The sequence below is a fragment of the Phyllobates terribilis genome, unplaced genomic scaffold (assembly GCF_046119375.1).
Source record: "Phyllobates terribilis strain yellow unplaced genomic scaffold, ASM4611937v1 Scaffold_11__3_contigs__length_659146591, whole genome shotgun sequence".
Classification (NCBI taxonomy): domain Eukaryota; kingdom Metazoa; phylum Chordata; class Amphibia; order Anura; family Dendrobatidae; genus Phyllobates; species Phyllobates terribilis.
In genome coordinates this window covers 265,894,987-265,916,649 of record NW_027362771.1, presented here as the reverse complement: position 1 = coordinate 265,916,649, position 21,663 = coordinate 265,894,987, and positions in this window count along the sequence as shown.

The following is a 21,663-nucleotide window of genomic DNA, read 5'->3' as shown; positions in this document are numbered from 1 at the left end:
CCAACAGAGGTGCAACCAGCAAAGAGGAAGCAATGCTAAAGTCATTATAAAAGGTAAATACTGTTAAAATAAGACTGTAGGACTTCTAGCTTAAAATTATGTATAATAATCTAATCTTAAAAGGGTTGTTCCACAATAAACATTTATCCAAATTAGATAAGTTAATACAGTGACCTGTGGTGTGTCCTGAGGAAAAAGTGTGCTACTTCGAAACGCGTTGACAAATAAACTGCATTTAGGCTATGTGCGTACGTTCAGTATTTGAATGCAGAAAATTCCTTAGGGTTTCTGCATCTCTTGGCAGGAAAAACGCTGCAGAAAAAATGCGAGTTTTGATGCAATTTTGAGGCATTTTTTGTACAGCAATGAATGCTTTTTGGAGCTAAATAAAGATATTTGAAAAAAGAAACGTGGGACATTGCTTTAACCCTTGGATTACCGTCAGACCTGGGGTGAGACTATTGGTTCATTTAAATGATTAAAGAATGTGGCTGTTGTATTTCAAATAAAGTGTTTTACTCTCAGTGTGTTTACTTTACTTAGGTTTAGTAATGAGAGGGACTGATTGACATGTCTTCATCACTAAACAAAGGGCTAGGTGTCAGCTAATCCCATAAACCTTAATCTCATTAGCATTCCCATTCATGTCATTTCTGGGGCAGCTGAGAGCTGCTATTTTTAGCCTAGGAAGGTGCCATTAGGCAAACATGTTCCCTGGCTATTAATAACATCTCACAGCTGTTTGTTTAGCTGCTACGTACACAAGATCAGCAACGAGCAGCGCTTTGGATGCAGCGTATATTAGCGGCGTCCAAAACGCTGTGTTCTAATGCTGCACTTTTGTTGTCAGTACCTGCGGATCCACTGCATGTAATGACATTTCAAATCTGTCAAAATCTGCAGCGGAGACTAGCGTCTCCTCTGCACAAATTGACATGCTGCAGGTGAGTTTGGGTACGTGCCCACGATCAGGAACTGCTGTGGGTTTGAAGCTGCGTGTTTATGCAGCATCAAAACTGCAGCGGACAGATGTTACAGCATAGTGGATGGGATTTCTAGAAGCCCCATGTCCACTATGCGTGCATCTGAGGCTGTGGATCACAAGCCGACACTAACATGCGGCGTGTCTTTCAGGACCGCAGAATGTCAAATTCTCTTGCGGAGTCGCTAGTCTCTGCAACATAAATTTGAGCACCAGAATGTATTGAATGCGGTGAATACTCATAGTTCAGTGAACACATGTGGATTTACCTGCGTTCAATAGAACGCAGCATTTTGGAACCAGCAAAAATATGCTGTGTCCAAAGCGCTGCTACATCCGGATAGTGAGCACATAGCATAAGATTAAAAAAATGGTGTGGTCTCCTGCGTAACTTTCACAATCAGTAGAGGGAAAGCCGACCGCTGGACGCTGATATTAGTAGCCGGGAAAGAGGCCATTAGCCAAAAATGTTCCTTGGCTATTCATAACAGCCCACAGCTGTTTGCTTAGCCTTTACTGGCTAGATTACAGGGGGGACCCCAGAAAAAAATTGACGTAGGGTCCCCCTATAAAATCTAACCAGCAAAGGCTAAACAGACAGCTGCGAGCTGATATTAATAGCCAGGGATGGGGCCATGGATACTAGCCCCCTCCGAGGCTACTAATATCAAATCTCAGCAGCCCCAAAACTGGCGCATCCATAAGATGGGCCAAATCTGGCGCTTAGCCTCCGATCTTCCCACTGTCGTGTAGCAGTGGCGAGTGGGGTAATAGGGTTGGGGTTCATGTCAGCTCTCGTCAGTGTATTGCCGGCTGCCGGGTGATCGGATCGCTGTGGGACATCGGGAGGACAGTGGACAGGTGAGAATAAGGTATTTTTATTTTAATATATATTTATTTTCACCTTTTTTTTTTTTTTTTTTTTTTAAACACAGCGCACAGAAACGCCGGCTGTCTGATAATGGGAGGAGTAGTCTCCTGCAGTCCATTCTTTGTGTGTTTTTGACTCTGACTTCAATTGAGGCAGTCAGATACGCCGCAAACATCCGCAGCATATCCGCAAATATATTTATACCTGCGTTTTTGCTGCGGATTTGACTGACTCAATTCAAGTCTATGGGTGAAAAATGCTGCAGAAACGCACAAAAAATTGACATCCTCCAGATTTAAATGCAATGACAATCCTTACAGGAAAATTCCTGATCATGTGCACAGCACTTCAGGATTGTCAGGATTGTCATTGCATTAGCTGGCACACAGCATTTTTGGTGCATTTCCACAAGGAAAAAATGTCGCGAAAACGCATAAAAAACGCACAGTGTGCACATAGCCTTAATCTTCACGGGACTCCATCTATCAACATTCTCCCTGCAGCGCTGGAATTAACCATTCAGTTCCACCTTCATTTTCCAGTATTTCGATAGAACCCTAAACAAAATCATGAACATGACAAAATCATAAACATGGGAGACTAAATGTAATGTGAACTTTACCTAAATCAGTAATTGTGCCTCATAGACAGAGCATACTTCCTTGCTCCACAAATATGAATAGTTGCTGCTAATCACTGTTAGAAACATTTTCAGGCTCAGACAGACTTAGATCCACATAGAAGGAAGAAGAATCTTACGTATATGTGCACAAGTGTGAGATCCTAGAATTTTATGGTATCAAGTGGTACTTCAGTGAAATTTCCTATGCAGGTGAGCAGTTTGTTCAGGTTATTCTCATGTTGAAATACTGTGTGTATAAACTGTATGAATATTTTTTTCCTTGAACAGATATGGCCCGACATGTTGTAATATCATACGTTATCATTAAAAGGTAAGGGTTCTTTTACACGGAATGATTGGCAGCACTAAGTAACTGACAGTTGACAAACATTGACTGATTGGCAGTCTTTTAAACTCCTTAATGTTCTGTCATGGAGCGTGTCAGGGACTTGGGAGTGGGCTCAGAAGCAAAGCCAGCTCCACACAGGGCAAATGCTGGCTATATTATATAGCTGAGATACAAATATGTAGTGAACTACAAAAGTTAGTGTCCATTCTAATTGGGTTCACCTTGTCGCTGTGGGATGGATTTTACACTCTTTTGATCAAAATAGTGTCAACAAAGTACCCTATGTTATTTACATGTACAATTACTATTTACTTACTGCAGGGTATTTGCTCATTTTGTTTTTATCCTAGGTTCTGTCGAATAAAATGGCCACAGTGTGGTTATGCACCTACACATTGCACTTATACCAACATGTGCTGCTGTGGCAGGGGTCGCTGACATACTCTTGCTGCTGTGGTGTAGTTGCTTACATACTATGTACGGCAATAATTAAAATAGTAGGCAGGTCACTGAAAGCACAGTGACCTGTCAGAAGGCAGAAATATGAATAAATAGGCAGAGTACCAGATAAAGCCCCTCTCCAAAGGCCGACCCGAAGCACGAGCATCTCACTATGTCAGAAATGAAAATAAAGATTATAAAAGAACCACAGGATGGATTTCATCAACAAAGGTATCATTTTACTCAGTGTAACAGCTGACTGTGTATGTAGTTTATCAAGCACAATCCGGCTGACAGGTGCGCTTTAAGTTTTATTATATTCACAAGTGTCTAGCTTAAAACAAGCACATCAATGAAAAAATAGCAGCATTAAATTGCCATTCTTTCCATTACAATAACATAACATCCTGCTGTTGCATCTATTTCCAGGTGTAAATGAAGAGAATTCGCTATATATGCTTTAAAAAAATTAAAACAAATTGATCTGCATTGAGCACACTTAAAAAGATCTTTTGGACTACTGATCCTAACAGTTACCTTAGCCACTGTTCTGAATGTAGATATCTTCACAGCACATTTTTAGAATGTTTTGATTTCTTTTGCTCTATATTATGTGATGGATCAGACAAACAATAAAAGTAAATTCTTATGGGTGATGGGATTAGAGGGATCATATGTAAAGACTGAATATTTGCTCCTTTTTACAAATGTAAAATATGACACTAGTACAGTGGTAAAGGGGAGAACAAACATGACAGAAATACAATCTGGTCACTGATACTGAACAGATGCTCTATTTTTCACATCATTTATGCAGGATAACTGTAATAAGTGTCAAACTGACTGATAACAGGAAGCAAAGGAGTGAGGAAAAAATTACAAAGTTTAATTTAAATTGAAAAGTATATTCAAGTAGGAAAATATGAAAGTAAATGAAGAGACTTTCTACTTTATTTAACACTTCCCTACACTGAATCTATATGTTCAGGGAAAAGATTATCTCTAAAATGCATTGGGATTGCAGGGTTTTTGTTCTCTAAGAACATGCTGTATATTTAACATTATTGGCATTACTTCCTTTAAGAAATACTAGAAGGTACATTCAATCACCACTGCTGGGTAAATAATTTTCAGGAACATTCAGAACTTTCATATGGATGTGGAAATCAATGTGAAGGACTGCTGGCTGCCAATCCCTTTTCAGTTCTATTTTACTACATTTTGGTTCACAACTGTAATAAACTGATGTCGGAAAAATAAATATCAGCTTTACATGTATATTTACAAGAAAACATTTAGCCTCTTAGGAATGGTTCTATGAATCTTATATCCATCTTCAAAGGGACGGGGTTCCTTATGCAGAAAAACGATCAGAATTCTGTCAATGTAATATAAGACTACTGCATTTACAGATAAGAATAATACTTACCGCAAATTTCATACACAAAATAGCCTACTTTTAGAAGACAAGTAAAGATTATTTGCTCCACCAACATGTTTTCTGGGAGAATTTGTATGATAATGAAGGTGCCCATACACAATCTCTTGGTGGCATACAGTAGATATAAAAAGTCTACCCACCCTTGTTAATGCCAGGTTTTTGTCATGTAAAAAAAATCATACCAAGAAGAATCATTTCAGAACTTTTTCCACCATTAATGTCACCTATCATCTATACAATTCAATTGAAAAACTGAAATCTTTTAGGGTGAAAAAATAAAAATAAAGAACCAAAATAATAAATTAACTGATATTTGGAACAGTTCAAAATTCTCTCCACCTTGACTAAAGTCCCAATTCCAGCTGCCAAAAAACAACCCCAAAGCATGTTGCCTCCACCATGCTTCACTGTGAGTATAGTGTTATTTTGGTGATTGCTTTGTGATAAACATACAGTACAGACCAAAAGTTTGGACACACCATCTCATTTAAAGATTTTTCTGCATTTTCATGACTATGAAAATTGTACATTCACACTGAAGGCATCAAAACTATGAATTAACACTTGTGGAATTATATACTTAACAAAAAAGTGTGAAACAACTGAAAATGTCTTATATTCTAGGTTCTTCAAAGTAGCCACCTTTTGCTTTGATGACTGCTTTGCACACTCTTGGCATTCTCTTGATGAGCTTCAAGAGGTAGTCACCTGAAATGGTTTTCACTTCACAGGTGTGCCCTGTCAGGTTTAATAAGTGGGATTTCTTGCCTTATAAATGGGGTTGGGACCATCAGTTGTGTTGTGCAGAAGTCAGGTGGATACACAGCTGATAGTCCTACTGAATAGACTGTTAGAATTTGTATTATGGCAAGAAAAAAGCAGCTAAGAAAAACGAGTGGCCATCATTACTTTAAGAAACGAAGGTCAGTCAGTCCGAAAAATTGGGAAAACTTTGAAAGTGTCCCCAAGTGCAGTTGCAGAAACCATCAAGCACTACAAAGAAACTGGCTCACATGAGGACTGCCCCAGGAAAGGAAGACCAAGAGTCATCTCTGCTTCTGAGGATAAGTTTATCCGAGTCCCCAGCCTCAGAAATCGCAGTTTAACAGCAGCTTAGATTAGAGACCAGGTCAATGCCACACAGAGTTCTAGCAGCAGACACATCTCTACAACAACTGTTAAGAGGAGACTTTGTGCAGCAGGCCTTCATGGTAAAATAGCTGCTAGGAAACCACTGCTAAGGACAGGCAACAAGCAGAAGAGACTTGTTTGGGCTAAAGAACACAAGGAATGGACATTAGACCAGTGGAAATCTGTGCTTTGGTCTGATGAGTCCAAATTTGAGATCTTTGGTTCCAACCACCGTGTCTTTGTGCGACACAGAAAAGGTGAACGGATGGACTCTACATGCCTGGTTCCCACCGTGGAGCATGGAGGAGGAGGTGTGATGGTGTGGGGGTGCTTTGCTGGTGACACTGTTGGTGATTTATTCAAAATTGAAGGCATACTGAACCAGCATGGCTACCACAGCATTTTGCAGCGGCATGCTATTCCATCTGGTTTGCGTTTAGTTGGACCATCATTTATTTTTCAACAGGACAATGACCCCAAACACACCTCCAGGCTGTGTAAGGGCTATTTGACCAAGAGGGAGAGTGATGGGGTGCTACGCCAGATGACCTGGCCTCCAGTCGCCAGACCTGAACCCAATCGAGATGGTTTGGGGTGAGCTGGACCGCAGAGTGAAGGTAAAAGGGCCGACAAGTGCTAAGCATCTCTGGGAACTCCTTCAAGATTGTTGGAAGACCATTTCCGATGACTACCTCTTGAAGCTCATCAAGAGAATGCCAAGAGTGTGCAAAGCAGTCATCAAAGCAAAAGGTGGCTACTTTGAAGAACCTAAAATATAAGACATATTTTCAGTTGTTTCACACTGTTTTGTTAAGTATATAATTCCACATGTTAATTCATAGTTTTGATGCCTTCAGTGTGAATGTACAATTTTCATAGCCATGAAAATACAGAAAAATCTTTAAATGAGGTGTGTCCAAACTTTTGGTCTGTACTGTACCTTTTAGCATTAGTGCCGAAAACTTCAAACTGGTTTCCTCAGACCATAATACGTTTTCCACACCGTTGTGGCAGACTTAATGGCAAAACATAGATGCTTGGAGGTGTTTCTTTGTAAGAAAATGCTTCCTTCTTGCATACTATACAAAAACCTGGACATGCAGAATACAGATTGTTGCCACATGCAGTACATTATCTGTACTTGTAAAAAATTCGTAGTCTCCCAGACCAATTTTCTTTTCGTCATTCCTTAAATTTTTGAGGGACATCCGATAGTCCTTCTCCTGACTGATAACTTTCAACAATCAGATCCATTTGATATGTTGCAAACCAGGGATGGGAAATTAATTTTACCAAAGGTCCACATGAGACATTGTAACTGTTGTGGAGAGCCAAATTAAATGCTGCTCATTATTACCATTTTACATCACTTCAAATTAAGCAGAATTAAGTCTTGTGACTCACTGCTACTGTTAATACAAGTTGTGATGGGGCTTATTGTAACATATATTCTTACCTGTATCAGCCAATGAAAACCAGATAATTTACTACTTTTTATTAAGTTTATAAGTCTGCTCCTGTTACTCAGCCCTTGTACCTTGATCTACAGCTCCTAACACAATTTGATGGCCCCACTGTCTCAACACACAGTATGAGGTTATCACACAGCCCTTTTTACATAGTATTAAACGCCACATCATTGCGCCCGCTGCACTCTCAGACACACAAGTTCAAGGGTTCCCTGTTCCATCATTGTTTTTACCAGTATCTGCACTCTGAGGATGCAGATATCAGTGAAAGGCCACGGCCCCACTATCAGTATTTGGTCAGTATTTTTTCTCAGGAGTGGGAGCCAAAACCAGGTGAGGAACAATCAGAGAAAAGGTAGAATAGAAACAAGTCACCACTTCTGCATTTATCACCCACTCCTGGTTTTGTCTCCCACTCCGGAGAAAAAAAATACTGACCGAATACCGATAGTGGGACCGTGGCCAAACTGAGACGCTGGGAAGGTGGCCACATGGTACAGGGCACACTCTATTCAGCAATTTAGCTGTCCCTTTCTGCCCTGGAACAGCCAGAAGACGGCATGTGGCCTGTGGGCCGCACTTTGCCCAGGCCTGTTGTAAGCAGATTATGTACCATGGCTTTTGCTGTAAAAATCAACTAAGAAAATATTAGGAAAATTCTATTATAAATCCGCAGTGTTACAAGTGTGGTCCGACTAATGACTTGTACAGAGGCAGAATTATGAGCCTGATTGCTCAAGGTGCTTTCAACACTTTTCCAAAATACATGGAGTTTTAGCGGAAAGGGCAGGGCAAAGACAGCCCAGCAAATCCACCAAAATTACATCACCATAGTGGGATAAATTACATTAGAAATGTACTCCAGCCTCTGACTGGGGTAACATGCCTGGTGGAGACACCCAACAGTTGTAAGATTTGCCTAATTTGATGCATCCTACTATAGCAATGCCTTCATTAAAGGGGTTGTCCACTACTTTCAATTTATTCCCCCAGGGCCCATAAGTGTTTCTCTAACTACCTTGTGATGCCTTTTCTGCCTGTGAGCGGCGCTATCACTGGCCGTTCACAGGCATCACGTGACCCCCGGCTACAGCCGGCTCTAACATCCGCTGATGTCACGTCAAGTTCCGGCTGTAGCAGGGGGTACTCAGTTCTGCGTTCCACGGTGGATGCTGGACTGTGGGCGGGGTTACCCAGCACGTCACACCCGGCATCCACCGTGTGCTCTCACTCTCCTCATTCACTGGGAAAGCGCGAGGTGGATGCTGAGTGTGACGCATGGGGTAACCCTGCCCATAACCCAGCATCGACCGCGGGGAGCGAGTCACTGATGTCACGCCTCACTTGACATGACATCAGTGACTGGTCACATGATGCCTCTAAACGGCCAGCGATAGCGCAGCTGAGAGGCAGAAAAGGCACCACAAGGTATTTGCAAAAACATTTCTGGGCCCCGGGGGCATAGGCGGATTATAATGAGGGCAATCCGGGCTACCGCCCGGGGCCCCGAGCCTGCAGGGGGCTCGCGGCTCCGGGCGGGGTGTCTAATGCCGGATTGCCCTCATTATATGTGCGGGCCGCCGCGGCACATACCGGTGGCAGTGGCGGGAGGGGGGGTCCCGGACCGCTCCCCCAGCAGCGGCCGCCGCTACTTCTTCATCGGCCGGGCCAGCATTGCAGCAGTTAACTTCCCTGTGCTGGCCCGGCCGCGTCACTGCTAGGAGACACGGCCCTGTGCGCGGCCGTGTCTCCTAGCTCTGACGTCACGCAGTGCTGCAACGGAGAAATCAGAGCAGGCAGGAGGAATGGAGCCGGGGGATGGTGAGTGTGTGTGGGCAGATGTGTGTGTGTGTGGGCAGGTGTGTGTGTGTGTGGGCAGGTGTGTGTGTGTGTGGGCAGGCAGGTGTGTGGGCAGGTGTGTGTGTGTGGACAGGTGTGTGTATGTGGGCAGGTGTGTGTGTGTGGGCAGGTGTGTGTGTGTGTGTGTGGGCAGGTGTGTGTGGGCAGATGTGTGTATATGTGCGCATGTGTGTGTGTGTGGGCAGGTGTGTGTGTGGGCAGATGTTTGTGTGTGTGGGCAGATGTGTGTGTGTGGGCAGGTGTGTGTGTGTGTGTGTGGGCAGGTGTGTGTGTGGGCTGGTGTGTGTGTGTGGGCAGATGTGTGTGTGTCTGTGTGTGGGCAGATGTATGTGTGTGGGTGGGTGGGCAGATGTGTGTGTGGGCAGATGTGTGTGTGTGGGCAGGTGTGTGTGTGGGCTGATGTGTGTGTGTGTGTGGGCAGATGTGTGTGTGTGTGGGGGGGGCAGGTGTGTGTGTGTGTGTGTGGGCAGGTGTGTGTGTGTGTGGGCAGGTGTGTGTGTGTGTGGGCAGGTGTGTGTGGGCAGGTGTGTGTATATGTGTCCATGTGTGTGTGTGGGCAGATGTGTGTGTGGGCACATGTGTATGTGTGTGCGTGTGGGCAGATGTGTGTGTGGGCAGATGTGTGTGTGTGTGGGCAGATGTGTGTGTGTGTGTGTGTGTAGGTGTGTGTGTGTGTGGGCAGGTGTGTGTGGGCAGGTGTGTGTGTGTGTGGGCAGGTGTGTGTGTGGGCAGGTGTGTGTGGGCAGGTGTGTGTGTGGGCAGGTGTGTGTGTGGACAGGTGTGTATGTGTGTGTGGGCAGGTGTGTGTGTGTGAGTGTGTGTGTGGGCAGGTGTGTGTATATGTGTGTATGCGTGTGTGTGTGCATGTGGGCAGTTGTGTGTGGGCAGGTGTGTTTGTGTGTGGGCAGGTGTGTGTGTGTGGGCAGGTGTGTGTGTGGGCAGGTGTGTGTGTGTGTGGGCAGATGTGTGTGGGGGGGCGGGTGTGTGTGTGTGGGCAGGTGTATGTGTGTGTGGGCAGATGTGTGTGTGTGGGCAGGTGTGTGTGTGTGGGGGGGCAGGTGTGTGTGTGTGGGCAGGTGTGTGTGTGTGGGGGGCAGGTGTGTGTGTGTGGGCAGATGTGTGTGTGTGTGGGCAGGTGTGTGTGGGCAGGTGTGTGTGTGTGGGCAGGTGTGTGTGAGCAGGTGTGTGTGTGGGCAGATGTGTGTGTATATGTGTGTGCGCATGTGTGTGTGGGCAGGTGTGTGTGTGTGGGCAGGTGTGTGTGTGTGGGCAGGTGTGTGTGTGTGTGGGCAGATTGTGTGTGTGGGCAGATGTGTGTGTGTGTGGGCAGATGTGTGTGTGATGTCTGTCTGTTTGTATGTGATGTCTATCTGTTTGTGTGTGTGTGTGTGTGTGTGTGGGCAGATGTCATTGTGTGATGTCTGTTTATATGTATTTTTGTGTTTCAAATGTGTTTATGCGTGTGTGGGCAGATGTCATTGTGTGATGTCTGTTTGTATGTATTTTTGTGTTTCAAATGTGTTTATGCGTGTCTGCATATGTTTGTGTGTGTGCGTGACTGCATGCGGCCTCCTGCTGAGTATAGTTGGCGCCGTGCGGCCTCCTGCTGTCTCTGGGGGAGGGGCGCCGCGCGGCCTCCCTCTGTGTATAGATGGCTATGTGCGGCCCCCCGCTGTGTATAGATGGCTACGCGCGGCCCCCGCTGTGTATAAATGGCTACGTGCGGCCCCCCCGCTGAGTATAGATGGCACCGTGTGGCCTCCTGCTGTCTCTGGGGGGGGGCGCCGTGTGGCCTCCCGCTGTGTATAGATGGCTACGTGCGGCCTCCTGCTGAGTATAGATGCCGCACGGCGCCCCCCCAGAGACAGCAGGAGGCCATGTAGCCATCTATACACGTATACTCAGCAGGAGGCCGCACGTAGCCATCTATACACAGCCGGAGGCCGCACGTAGCCATCTATACACAGCGGGAGGCCGCACGTAGCCATCTATACACAGCGGGAGGCCGCACGGCGCCATCTATACACATCAGGAGGCCGCACGGCGCCATCTATACACAGCGGGAGGCCGCACGGCGCCATCTATACACAGCGGGAGGCCGCACGGTGCCATCTATACACAGCGGGAGGCCGCACGTAGCCATCTATACACAGCGAGAGGTCGCACGGTGCCATCTATACACAGCGGGAGGCCACACGTAGCCATCTATACACAGCGGGAGGCCGCACTGCGCCATCTATACACAGCGGGAGGCCGCACGGTGCCATCTATGCACAGTGGGAGGCCGCACGGCGCCATCTATACACAGCGGGAGGCCGCACGGTGCCATCTATACACAGTGGGAGTCTCAGTGCTTTGCAAGAGAAGTCAATAAATTCTGCTTGACTAATTCTGAGCACCATAAAGTCTGGTTCGCTTCTAACCTGCTGTCTTCATTTTCAGCTTGCTGAATTCTAACTCATTTACTGTCATTCGAGACGATGCCTTTGCTGGTCTCTTTCACCTTGAATACCTGTAAGTGCTCCACTTAATGTCATATTTTTGATTCTGTTCTTCTTCATCTTTTGGCATGTGCAACTGTATGAGCAAGTATTCATATGAATTTATGACCTACTTAAACCTTGGAGGACCTTAAATTTTATTCAATCAAATTTTTTTCCAGTTTAAAACTATGGGACATATATGTGCCTTTGTCCTCAAAGGGTTTTTAAAGGGGCTGCAAACATAAATACGAAAAAAATAATTCAATTAGTGCTTTTTGAGTTCATTTAATTTTTATTTGAAGTCCTTTTTTTTTATATACCTTGAAATTAAGCCCTACCCCATGGAATGAAGCCCTGCCTACACGACATCTGAGAGCTACATGGATCCCGCTTGTGAGGTGCCTGTCCGTCACTACTATTCAGTTTTAGGCTCCACTCACTAAGCCATATATTCTCTCATGCAAGAGAATAGGGCCAATTATGCTAATGACACTCGGCTCAAACTCAGAGCTTCAACTGAGTGTGATCCGATTCTCTCGCAGCACAGATATGGAGAAGATGGACAACTTAATTTCTCCATCCTCTCCATAGTCTCTGTGAGTGTTCATCGGACTGCACTTGGATGACATCAGAGTGCAGTCCAATGTTTTACGTGCACCCATAGACTTGTATGGGTGCACATGGTCCGAATATCGAATGAGATTATTTTCTCATGCCAATAATCGCAGATCTGCACTGTCCCATAGTATAACATAGGACCGAGTCCTATCCGATAAAACATCACATAGCATTCGGCCGTGTTATACGACAGTGTGAGCGAGCCCTTAGAGTCAAGGAATATTTACATGCAGATGATGATATTACTCTCCAAGTGCATATTTTTTTAGGCGAGTTCATAGTAAATGCTATGCCTTTTTGACATGTGATCAACTAAAGAACAAGAAAGATTTAGGACCTCCCCTATAGAGAAACGGAAAATAGTTTGGAGGACTTGCATGTCCTTTTTTATTTATTATGAGAAAATCATAAAAGATCCCATTTTTTTAACCATGCTGTGACTTTCTGCTGAGGGAGAGAGCTGCCCTATTCAGAGTCTGTAATAAGACCTGCTGACAAAAGTGTTGAAGATACAGTCTAATGTGAATTAACAATGAAAAAAAGTTAATTTAACAAATGGCTTGTATTTTTTTTAATACAAACTTTTTTGTGTTTACAGCTCCTTTAAAGGGAATCTGTCATCAGGTTTTTGCAACCTAATCTGAGAGCAGCATAATGTAGGGTTAGAGGCACTGATTCCAGTAATGTGTCACTTACTGGGCTGCTTAGTGTTGTTTTGATAAAATCATTGATTTGTCAGAAGGTAATTATCACTAGATGACTAGTAAGTTCTGTAGGACCCCACCCCCATTACTGATCAGTAGATTTCTGTGTACACTGAGCATGGGCAGAAAGCTGCCAATCAGTGGTGTGGGTGGGGCTATACAGAGCAGTGTGTGTGTGTGTGTGTGTGTGTGTGTGTGTGTGTGTGTGTGTGTGTGTGTGTGTGTGTGTGTGTGTGTGTGTGTGTGTGTGTGTGTGTGTGTGTGTGTGTGTGTGTGTGTGACCTTCTAAACTGCCCAGGGCCCTTGCTACTCTTAATCCACCCCTGCCCGGGGGGATACATTGGTGGGTTCATATAAAGTAGTGGACTTCAAGATTGGTGTGCATGAAGAAAGTCTTAATAAATCGGGTCCTATGTTCTTGTCACAAGCATCTATGACTCTTATGATTTTAGGTTGCCTGGCACTTTTCACTAAAGTTTGCTGTCCACCCATACACAAGTTTTTTTTTTCAGTGATTCGGTTACCCATTATTTTACCATTTGGTACATAATTGTACATTTTACTTCCTCAGTCCAAGGGAACGACTTTATAGTCATCTACATTAAACTTCAAGTGCTATTTCTCTGCCCAAATCTTCAGTTTATATAAATCCCTCTGTAATATTAAACTGTCCTTCTTTAGATTAATTATTTTGCAGAATATAGCATCATCTGCAAATATTGAAATTCTACTCTGTATGCCCTCTACACGGTCATTAATAAATGTTAAAAAGAAGAGGTTCCAATACTGACCCCTGTGGCACACAGTTAACTGTGACCCAATTTGAGTTTGTTCCATTGATATCCACAGTCTATTTCCCATCACTGACCCAGTTAAACAATTCAAACATTTTCCCCTAGACCCATTGTCCTCATTTTATGCACCAACCTTTTATGTTGCACCATATCAGATGCTTTCGAAGTATTGATAGAGGACAACCACGGTCTGAGTCTTGGTCCAGTCTGGAACTTACATCTTCATAGAAGCCTATTAGATTGGTTTAGGCCATGTTCACAAGTACAGTATTTTACATCAGTATTTGTAAGCCAACACCAGGAGTGGTTGAAAAATGCAGACGCAGTGACGTGTTTCTATTATACTTTTCATCCGATTCGTCAGTATTTTACATCAGTATTTGTAAGCTAAAATCAGGAGAGGAACAAATACTGAACATGTGCACGTAACCTTATAAGGGATCAGTATTGTCAAACAAATGTTGATGCTAGGCATTTTCTTAGAAAACTTTTCAGATTTTGCCGAGCAGAAATTAAACTTCTAGACCTAAAGTTTCCAAGCTGTTTTTGACCCCTTTTTGAATGTTGCAATTAGATTTTTTATGGGCCAAGTCTATGGTACAGACCTTGTTATTATGGAATCCTTGAATATTAGAAATAAGTTTGTCAATCAGTGTACGTACTTTGTGTATTACTCAAGGGACCTTTCTATTTTGGTAATTTCTGAGGTGGCACTGTACTTTCTGCTTGATTAAGCAGGTGACATTAAATGGAGAAGTTATAATAGCCCTTGTATCATCTGTCAAACAGTTTTCTTATGTGAACACTTAAGAGGGTGGTGAAAAGATTGGCCTTTCCCTCATTGGCTTCCACCATTACACTTAGGTCATTACTGAGAGAGTCAATACCTTTATTTAGGAGTTGTACTGTATTTGTAGTAGAACATTTTGAAATTATTCTCTTTCTTTGGTGTTGAGTCTGGTTCCCATTTTTTAAAAAACTTTTTCTCTCTACCGTATTACCATATGGCAGGGCGGGGAACCTTTTTTATGCCAAGGGCCATTTGGATAATTATACCATCCTTCAGGGGGCTGTACAAAACAAAACTATCAACTTGAAAATTACCCTGCTACATTTGGCCAAAGATTTAACTGCCCCCTAATGTGATGGCTGGAACGGCTTCTCTTTGGTGAGGCTGTGATGTTAGGTGATATGGATGATGTTGCTACTCATAACTGCTTTTTCAGATTTGCGTCAGTCTAAAACGAAGGCGACTCTTTGTGATTATATGTTTCGTACAGAACTCTAATCAGTAAGTAGTACTGAACGCAGATGTATATTACACTGAATGTCTTCTTACAGTAGGAAATCCATCACTGCTCACGTTATATTTATATAACTCAAGAAATGGCAGATCTGCAGTATATATAACATAGGAGACAAAGAAATAGCTGTATAAACAGCACAGGAGACACGGGGCTGCGCTATGGACATCACATGAAATATGGGGCTGCGGCATGAACATCACAAGAGACATAAGGCTAGTCACCCCTGCCGTATGGTATATATTGTGCACAGGCCGTATTCAGGATGCTTATAAATGTGCTCCCTTTGTTTGTGTACATATTTCCTTAAGGGATGATCTTTGTCCCTGTTTAACTAATGGAAATTAGCCCTCCTGAAGCTTAGTGTTTGTGTAGCCCCTCTACTAAACAACTTATTAAAAGGATGCACTTTATATATCTATATACCTCCTCTCTGTAAGGCTATGTGCCCACGATGCAGAAATGCTCCGGATTTTTTCCTGACCATTTCTGCATCTCCCTGGCAGAAAAAAAAGCATGTGGATTGTACATGCGTTTTTCCTGCAAGGACTTGCGGATGTGAAGCGTTCTTCACTTGCATTTCCGCATTCAGGTTGTCAAGCGCTTTCCAAGCGATTTTAGCATCACTTGGAAAGTGCTTGACCACTTGGTCACATTATATAAATTCATGCAAACAGCATGGATTTATATAGTATGACCCCAAAGAATGTCAAAAAATAAATCTATACTTACCTTCTGATGGCCCCCGCAGTCTTTATTCGCTCCATCCTGGCTTGCCGGCAGCTCGCGGTACACTACACTGAAGGACCTGCCGTCGCATGACTAAATGACGTCAGCACAGGTCCTTCAGTCCACCGCGATCTGCTGGCAAGCGAAGACAAGCGCTCCGGGGGCCATCAGAAGGTAAATATATATATATTTTTTTTACATGTTCTATGGTACCTGGGTCCGGAGGAGAGTCCTCTCTTCCAGACCCGGGTACCATCCGCACATTGAAACGCTTGGATTCCGCATGTACAGATGCAGTGATGCGTAATCCATGCGTTTCCATGCAAGTCAATGGCGGCGAAAACGCAGTGCTTCCGCAAAATAATTGGTAGTGCTGTGTTTTTTTCCGCAATGATAATCCGCAGTGGAAATTTCTGCAGCATGTGCACAGCACATGCGGATTATCATTGGGGAACATGGCAGACCTTCTACCATGCGTTTTTTAAGCGTTTCTGCAGTGGAATTGCCGCTGCAAAAACGCTTAAAAAAACTCATTGTGGGCACACAGCCTAATAACTATTCTATCCCCTCTCCCATTTCATTACTTCAGTCAAGGTCATTTTCTACATTGATAAATGCAAAAAAAAAAAGTTAAAGTTGTCAGCTTGCCACAGAATTAAAGTTTGCATATGGGACACAATAGCACATCTGTCGCATTACTGGGGAATCCAAAAGAATAAAAATCAGTGTGGCTGAATGATATGTAAAATTAATAATAGGAAACCGAGATGGATATTTAGCTTCAACATTAAAGTTCCTTTGGGCTTGAATCTTTTGTTTCCTTCCTCTTGTCTCACTGTTATATATGGTCTTTAATATTGTTGTAATATAATATTCAGCTTCCGAGAGCCATTACACAACAGGCATGATACTTCCCCATGCTGTCATCCAGGCTTGCAAATTATTTGCCTGTAATTAATTAGCTTGCTCCTGAGCGTACCGGAACTAGAAACTATTTTAATCCTCCCGTAGCTGTCATTTCTTAGAATACCAGAAACATACTGATGGTACTACAGATCTCTATGGAATTGCAGCCATTTTAACTTTCCAATAAAGCAGTGAAGAATTTTCCACAGTGGAAAGTAGGGAATCCGGGCCGGCTCAACACAAACATCCCATCCGGTACAGTAATTGCCCTGTCGCTAGTTTAAAGACTTTTGCAACCTTCTAGCCATACTTTTCCCTGCACAGCTGTACCCTCCCCATTAAGCGACAGCCCATCCTTACAGCAGAACCTGTAGTCAGATGTCAGCCCAGTTCTCCACAAACCCCAAATCTTCCATCCAGGTTTGCAGAGAATGCTAACCTTTGAGGTCTTTGCTTTAAGCATATGGCCTAAATCCCTCAAATCATTTAAGGACCATCCATATTCCTCTAACTTGTTCTGCCCTGCATCTTATTCTCTTTCTGGAGCCAATATGCTCCTGGCATTTGGAGAAAGTATCTTGCTGGAGCACTGTTGCTACTGCTGTACCGACATCCCCATCATCTGCCAACCTAGCAAACTTGTTGGGGTGTATCGCTAGCCTCCCTGATACTCTTCCGACTATCCCACCTTCAAACTGTCACCCATCTCGTTGCCTCATTGTCCTGAAAGCGCACTTTCCTAGTTCCACAACTCCATGGAGTATGCACGTGTACCCAGCAGAGATTAGAGATATGGATATAGTGGTCATCAAATCAGGTCAGCTAATGCGATAACTCCATGATGCACTACTAATGCTCATATATCCATTGTAGGTGTGTTCAGCAGTGGACAGGAGTCAGCATGAGCATGTCGACTAATCAAGTATGGTCAGCCTTCGCTACTCATGCTCATCAATGAACATTGACAGACTATGACGCTGGTTCGCCTTTCTAAAAAATGAAAAACAGCTGCAAACCACCCAAATCTCCACAACGTTTCCCATTTTGGGGATGCTCAAGCTCAGTGTTCCCCATCTCCAGTCCTCAAGGCCCACCAACAGGTCATGTTCTCAAGATTTCCTTAGTATTGCCCAGGTGATAATTCCATCACCAGCACAGGCAATAATTCCATCACCAGTGCAATACTAAGGAAATCCTGAAGACAGGACCTGTTGGTGCCTCTTGAGGACTGGAGTTGGGGAACGCTGATTTAGCCAGTCACCTAGCCATCACAATTAGGATCGTATCAAAGTCTATTCTTACTCTAGCTAATATTTTAATCAAATCTGAAGAACTGACTGTTTAGCTCCTGCCTAAAATATCGTACCATTTGGCAGGTGCCATTGTCACAAAACAAATCAATGTCATTCACCTGACAGTGGTTCTAATATACTGAATATTGAAATTACAACAAAGAGGAGGGTACAAGACAGCTTGCCCGACAATTATAATCTCCTGCTGATAAACCACTGAGTGTATTGAAACAGTAGGACACAGCCTAGTAAGTGACACATCCTTGGAATCAGGGTCTGTGCTCCTACATCATAGTAAAAACTTGCTGACAGATTCCCTTTAACCGCTTCCCGACCGTCCACTGTAGATAAACGTCCGCGCTGCCTGGGCTCTGTGCAGCGCGGACGTTTAAAAACGGTGGGTGGTCTCGCAGTGCTCAGGACCCCCTGGGTCCTGCAAGCGCTGTGAGAGCGGTGCAGAGCGTTAGCTCTGACGGGGAACATCATCGGGACCTGATTAGATCAGGTCCCAGTGATGTTAACCCTTTGCTGTCTTCTATATGCTGTGATCTATAGTGATCGCGGCATATAGGAGACAGCAGGAGGAGAGGGGGTCGTCCACTTACCTCTCTGACGACCCCTTGATTGCTTTCAGGACCTGGCGTTGCTATGGCAGCTGGAGGTCACATGACCGCCTCCAGCTCTGCCATATATGGTGTCCTTCCTGTCTGACTTCAGCCTGTATGTAGCTGATGCCAGACAGGAAACTGACTGAAAGAGTCAGTGAAGATCTCATGTAATGTAATATATGTCTATTACATTACATGAGATCAGGGATCAGAAAAATAAAAATTAATGTCCCATACAGGGACTAAGTAAAAATGTAAAAAAAGTAAAAAAAAATGTTTTGAAACTGTTAAAAAAAAAATACAAAATAAATAAAAATAAATAAATAAAATATTAAACCGATAAATCCATATAGTTATGCAAAAATAAAAAAAGTACACATATTTGGTATTGCCGCGTTCGAAACAACCCGAGCTATAAAACGGTCACACTAATTAACTCCTTATGTGTACACCGTAATAAAAATAAATAAAAAACGGAGCAAAAAACTATGCTTTTTCCTCATATCGCCAAACAAAAAGTGGAAAAGAATGCGATCAAAAAGCAAAATGGAAATAGAAATGGTACCGCTGAAAACGTCATCTTGTTCTGCAAAAATCAAGCCACTATACAGCTCCATCAGCCAAAAAATAAAAAAGTTATACCTCTCAGAATAAAGCAATGCAAAAAAAATATTTTTTCTTTAAAATTGTTTTATTGTGTAAAAGCGCCAAAACATAAAAAAATATACAGTAAGTGTAGTATCGCTGTAAATGTACTGACCCGAAGAATAACGCTGCCTGATCACTTTTACCACACGCAGAACGGCATAAAAAAAACCTCAAAAAACAATTCCTGAATTGTTGGTTTTTGTTAATTTTACCTCCCAAAAAAACGGAATAGAAAGCGATCAAAAAATGTCACGTACCCACAAATGGTACCAATAAAAATGTCAACTCGTCCCGCAAAAAACAAGCCATCACATGACTCTGTCGGCCGAAATATGGAAAAATTATAGCTCTCAAAATATGGCGATGCAAAAACTAGATTTTGCAAAAAAAAAGCGTCTCTTAGTGTGTGACAGCTGTCAGTCATAAAAACCCGATATAAATCTGGTATCTCTGTAATCGCACCGACCCGAAGAATAAAGTAATCTAATCAGTTATATCACACTAGGAACGGCGTAAAAAAATAAATAAAACCAATTCTTCACCTGCTACTGATTTGTTTATTATGTCTCCCAAAGATCGCAGTATGGCTCGGCACACATTTATCCTGCGCTCTGCGCTGAGCACTTACGCCAGAGTTTCCATGTAAATCTCTGAAATATGTGATTCAGCCGGAACCCATGACGGAAGATTCCCTGTAATGAGGCAGATATAGGCCACTGTGGATGCCGTCTGGCCTGTGATCCCACGGTGTCATTTGTTTTAGGCGTGCATAAAAGTGCGGTTGGCCACAGTTTTGTGCACTTCTGAAAAAAAGGACACCGCTAAACAGAGGCCAGACGGAGTCCAGAGTAACTCTGCTGCCTCATTACAGTGAATGGATCCCGCAGGGGTTTCATCTGAATTACATCACTTGGAAATTTAGATGGAAACCCCGATGTAAGTGCTCAGCCTAGAGCGCCGGATAAATGTTACGTAAAATGTTCCCAATAAAGGCTTCAACTCAGTCCTCAAAAAAAGCTAGTCCCCACTCAGGTCCGTCATCTGTTAAAAATATAAGGGACTTCCAAGTTACTGGTAGCAGAAAGGCTCTGGAAAAGCGAAATGGCCCTTGCCCCCCAAAAGAAATTCAAAAAATGTTGTGCTCCCAAATCCAAATGCCTATTCTACAATAATTTGTTCTCCAATTGTCAAATAGCACTCCGTCCCCCCCAGATCTCGCCGTATGGCTGAGCGGTACGATACAGCCACATATGGGGTATTGGCACTTTTAGAAGAAATTGTGTGACACATTTCGGCACCATTTTTACCCATTGCCCTGTGTGAAAATGTAAAATCTGAGGGTAAAACATTTTTTTGTGGTAAAAATATAATTATGCTTTTTTCACTGCCCAATGGTATAAATTTAAAAATTAAACAATACTCACTACTTCCCTAGATGAATTCCTTGAGAGGTGTAGTTTACAAAATGGGGTCACTTGTGGGGGTTTCTGCTGTTTCGGCATGTCAGCGACTCTTCAAATGTGACATGGTGTCTGCTGCCTATCCCAGCCAACATAGCGCTCCTTTCTCTTCCGAACCCTGCCGTACACCAAAGCAGTGGTTTTCCCCCACATATGGGGTATCGGCGTGTTCAGGAGAAATTGCACAACAAATTTCATGGTGCAATTTATCCCATTACCCTTAAGATAATGCAAAATTAAGGGATGAAAAACGTTTTTGCGGGAAAAATGTGAAAATTTTATTTTTACAGCTGATTATTATAAACTTCTGTGAAGCACCTTGGGGTTCAAGGTGCTCACCACACATCTAGATAAGTTCCCTAAGGGGTCTAGTTTCCAAAATGGTGTCACTTGTGGGGGGTTTCCACTGTTTAGGCACATCAGGGGCTCCCCAAATGCAACATGGCGTCCGCTAATTATTCAAACAAATTTTGCATTCAAAAAGTCAAATGGCGCTCCTTCCCTTCCGAGCCCTGCCGTGCACCCAAACAGTGGTTTGCCTCCACATATGGGGTATCGGCGTGTTCAGGAGAAATTGCACAACAAATTTCATGGTGCAATTTATCCTATTACCCTTATGATAATGCAAAATTAAGGGATGAAAAACGTTTTTGTGAGAAAAATGTGAAAATTTTATTTTTACAGCTCAATATTATAAACTTCTGTGAAGCACCTTGGGGTTCAAGGTGCTCACCACACATCTAGATATGTTCCCTAAGGGGTCTAGTTTCCAAAATGGTGTCACTTGTGGGGGGTTTCCACTGTTTAGTCACATCAGGAGCTCTCCAAACGCAACATGGTGTCTGCTAATTATTCAGACAAATTTTACATTCAAAAAGTCTAATGGTGCTCCTTCCTTTCCGAGCCCTGCCGTGCGCCCAAACAGTGGTTTTCCCTCACATATGGGGTATC